Source organism: Oratosquilla oratoria, chromosome 38, assembly GCF_046742065.1.
Source record: "Oratosquilla oratoria isolate Oo_2021 chromosome 38, ASM4674206v1, whole genome shotgun sequence".
Classification (NCBI taxonomy): Eukaryota; Metazoa; Arthropoda; class Malacostraca; order Stomatopoda; family Squillidae; genus Oratosquilla; species Oratosquilla oratoria.
In genome coordinates, this window is record NC_134814.1 from 35,307,459 (window position 1) to 35,312,458 (window position 5,000).

Sequence of the window (5,000 nt, forward strand, 5' to 3'; positions counted from 1 at the left end):
GACGGTTGCCACTACATAAAATTTCTGTCGGACAGTAATATTTACAATGTGACAGAAGTAGGTACCTACGTGGTTGAATGATACACTCAATACTAAATAAGAATATTTACAATTATGATACATAGAAAGGACATGGCATATTTTAATCATAGATGGTGAAAAATAAGATATAACTATAATTCCTTCTGTGAACATACGTTTCTAAACGGTCGTATCGTTGGCGGACCAGATGTTCCTAAGAGGTCAAGGTCAGATCGGCCTAATTACAGTTATAGATTGAGTCCCGATATAACGGTAGCCTCAGGACTTTGGGAATGCCGTTAAAGCGACTTTGCCGTTAAACCCATTAATTGTTTTTAGATACCGGTACAGAAATACAGGTAATAAGAAAAAGTAGGCAAACCTTAGGGGGAAAATTAACTACATCTACATTGCTCAGCTGGTTTCTTCCGCTCCCGAAGTGAGGATTCTTCATACTGTACAAGATGATTATTTATGTGTAGGACTGGGCTGCAAGGCTGATGTCTTGACTGGCTTCAGGACTGATGTCAGCAGGCTCGGTGGTGTCTGGCAGGGTGACGTCTGGGGTCTCTGGTGAGGTGGAACTGACTGGAGTACTGCTCATGAAAGGCACATTGTCTGGAGCAGAAGATGTCCTAGGGAGTGGCTCAATGCCTGGAGCAGATGAAGGGCCTGGTAAAGGCTGAAAATCTAAAGCAGTCTTGTCGTACATTTTCTTAAAAATGTCCTGGATCTTTGTTTGTTCCAAGTATTTTGGCTTCTTAATTAAACAAGCCCGTGTGTTATACACCTACATTATTTGCTGTTCTGTGATGAAAGAGCGCTGCTCCAGAGCACTGATTAATTGTTCCATCAGCTCAATGGTCCTATCTAAGGAGATTTTCTCAGGGGGGAGGGGGGGTCATCATTTTGTTCATCGTTGTCGTCGTCGCTCTCCTCATGCTGGAACTCCTCTGGTGGCGTAACCATTCTCACTATTTCCACCGAAGATACCTGATGGGCAAAAGGAGCATCGTCATAAAAGAGCCCACAAGATATGGAAACTTACTCGATCTATTGATCACTAGCCGCGAAAGCATGGTAAGTGATGTAGAAGTCGGTGAATCTGTTGCAAATAGCGATCACAACTTAGTCAGATTCAAACTCCTAAACAATTTTAGAATAGATACTTGTGCTTCTAAAATACCCGATTTCAGTAAAGCTCAGTTCATAGGACTACGTCAGGAGCTCCAGCTTACAGATTGGGAGGCAAAATTAAACGAAAGGCCTGTAGATCAGATGTGGGAAATATTTCAAAATACGCTCACTAAGATGATTCAAACTTACATTCCTTTTAAGGACAGACGTCCCCCAAATCAAGCTCGCCCAAAGTGGCTCGACAAAGAAACTGAAAAAAGTATTGCTAAAAAGAGACAGGCTTATAAGAAATATAAGTGCTCGGGTGCATCTAATGACTATGAAACTTATGTATCAATACAGAGAGATTTAAAAAAGACAATAAGAAAAAGAAAACGACAATACGAAATGAACATCGCTGATAAATCCAAAGAGAATCCCAAAGAATTCTATAGTTACATTAGAGATAAAAAGGTTGTTAGGAATCACATTGGTCCACTATTATCTGCTGACGGTCAACATGAATATTCAAATGAAGGAATGTGTAATATCTTAAACAGTTATTTTAGCTCGGTATTCGTAAACGAAACACCTCAAGGTGAATTCCAAACTGAAACCTGTGAAAAGTCTGGGGTAAACTTACTCACCACGGTAGATATAACAAAAGAAAAAATTAAAAGGTGTATAGACAAACTCAAAGTTAATAAAACACCAGGGCCTGACGGTTGGCATCCAAGAATCTTAAAGGAAATGAAAAATGAGATTGTTGTTCCATTAGAAATTATTTTCAAGAAATCCATCATATCCGGAGATGTCCCAAGAGAATGGAAGCTAGCTAACGTTACTCCCATATTCAAAAAAGGTGACAAAAAGAAACCAAATAACTATAGGCCTATAAGTTTGACTTCAATCGTAGGAAAAATAATGGAAACTATCATCAGAGATGCTATCGAACATCATTTAGAAAGTAACCGCTTGATAAATGATAGCCAGCATGGTTTCAGACGGAAACGTTCTTGCGTGACTAACTTACTCGAATTCTACAACACAGTTATCTCGAATTATGACAAAAGAAACAATATAGATTTAATATATCTAGACTTTGCAAAAGCTTTTGATACCGTCCCACACGAAAGACTACTTACTAAACTAGCTTTGCATGGAATAAGTGGTAGCCTATTAGGTTGGACTAGTAATTGGTTGAATGGTCGAAAACAGAGAGTTGTTTTAAATGGAAAAACTTCTGTATGGAAAAGTGTTGCAAGTGGAGTTCCTCAGGGTTCCGTTCTTGGGCCACTTCTATTCATAGTATATATAAATGATATAGACCATGGACTAAAATCTACTGTTTCCAAATTTGCTGATGATACAAAACTGTGCGGAGTGGCAAATGATTACTCAAACCAATTAGATATTCAAGAAGATTTAGATCAATTACAGCAATGGTCTGAAAAGTGGCTAATGAAATATAACACAAGTAAATGCAAGGTAATGCACATAGGTAAAAATAACAGTAAGTACGATTACAAGTGGATAGTGAAAAAGATCTCGGCGTAATTATCAGTAACGACCTCAAATCATCCAAGCAGTGTATTTCAGCCTCTGAGAAAGCAAATAAGATTCTGGGACTGATTGCGCGATCTTTTGATTTCAAAAGTCCATCACTCATTAACAAGCTATATAAATCGTTAGTTCATCCACATTTGGAATATGCTGTTTCCGTATGGTCACCGAATCTCATTAAAGACATTGACAGACTGGAAAAAGTACAACGGCGAGCCACAAAACTGATTCCAAATAAAAAAAAAAATCATACGAAAATCGACTAAAGCACATGAATCTGTTTTCCCTAAAAAAGCGTAGACTCAGAGGTGACTTGATACAGGTCTTTAAGATTTTAAATGGAATTGACAACATCAAAAGTGACCAAATTTTCACATTGAATGAGAATCAGACAAGAAACAATGGTCTCAAACTGTCCGGAAATAGATTCAATTTGGAAGTAGGTAGAAACAACTTTGCCAACCGTGTAGTTAATGAATGGAATAAACTTCCTGCACAGGTAGTACAATGTAGTTCAGTTTTAAAGCTTTAAGAATCATTTAGATAAATACTTAAGTAAGATGCTGTAATGATTATAATTTATCTTATATTATTTGTTTTTGTTTTATCATTTGTCTGTCTGATTTTAATTTATTATTAGTTATATGTTAATTTATTATTTACTATTTACCTGTTTGTTTATCATTTTAACTATACCTATGCATTTATTTATGTATTTTATTTGTTATTTACATTATTATAGTTTTTATTTATTATTCTATTACTAATATGATTTTTTTTTTTTTTTGGCATCCGACCTAGATATGGATCAAAAGGTCTCCTGTCGGCATGCTCCGCCTTTGTAATCCTTTGTTATCTACACCAAGCCACTCCTCCAGGTCTTGACGCTCAAGATTCTGTGCCATTGATCTGGTGTATACTTTGGCATACTCCATAATCTCCTCCACAGTCTGCTTTGCCTAGGACACACGGAAACCAGTGAATTCAGAATTTCCCTAACTTTATTTTGCAGCACTATGGTAAACAGCGCCACTGTTATGATGCAGCGCCAACGGTAAACACACGCTCGGTTCGGTCGCCTTTGCCAAGCACTCACGGTTCGGTACACCTAATATGTCGGTAATATGCCGCTAAACGCGGGAATACCGTTAAGCTTTATGCCTATTGCCCAAATAGTAATTTGTGCCGCTAAACCCGGGATTCCGGTAAATGCCGTGCCGTAAAATCAGGACTCAACCTGTAAGTGGCCTCTGGTCGGGTTCTGGTTAAACCTGACGTATAACAGCAGTTTGGTCGTATGCTTAATATCTAACTTCTCGTAGTGTGACGTTCTGTGACTTGTAATATATCTTTTTGCAACACATATACATTATTGCAAGGGGAATTTTTGATGAGGAGTTCTTTGATGGTATTGTTTTTTGAAATAACATTGATATTGAACTCCTTAAGGATGCGAGGAAGTTTTACAAAATTTTCATGAAAGGGAAGAATAAAGATATTTTTCTTGCAAAATGTATTAACTTTTTGGGATGTATTGAGATAAGACTTCCTGGCCCTATATTATAATTTATCTATAACATATTTAGGATATTTCACTAACAGCTCCTAATATCCCAAATTGTCCCAGACGTTTCTCACTAGCTTATAAAGAATTGAAAAATTATCAAGGTTTACATATCACTAGAGCTGACAAAAGTAATTGGTTATTTTGAAAAGAGTTGATTATGTTCAAAAAATAAAAACCATGTTGAATGATGAAGTCACGTATTCTAAACTCCATAAGAATCCACTGGAGTCAGTTAAGGCAGAGTTTAATAAGAATCTAAAAAAGTATTTGAAATGAAATGACTTACTCATTAAACTATTCTCTACTTTGTCACCTTCCTTACCATATTTGTACAGGTTGATTAAAACCCATAAACTTGTAACCCTATTAGGCCTATTATCAACTCTACTGGTTCCATTTCTTATAAATTATCAAAATGGCTAGTGTCCATTCTGAACAAACTCAACAGTCTTGCCTTCACTTATGATTTTAAGTTTTAGTTTTGACATTAATTCTTTATTTATATGTGTTCCCGTTTTTTATTTGCTTGAGTTTCTAAGAAAAGAACTTCAATCGCACAACTTACCATTACCTGTAGACATTATTATCAGCTTGATCAAACTTTGTGTGGTTGACTCTAAATTTATTTTCAATGATAAACTTTATGTTAAAAATTTGGTATGGTTATGGGGAACCCCTTATCCCCAGTATTAAGCAATTTGTATATGGAGTTCTTTGAAAGGGAATTGTTACC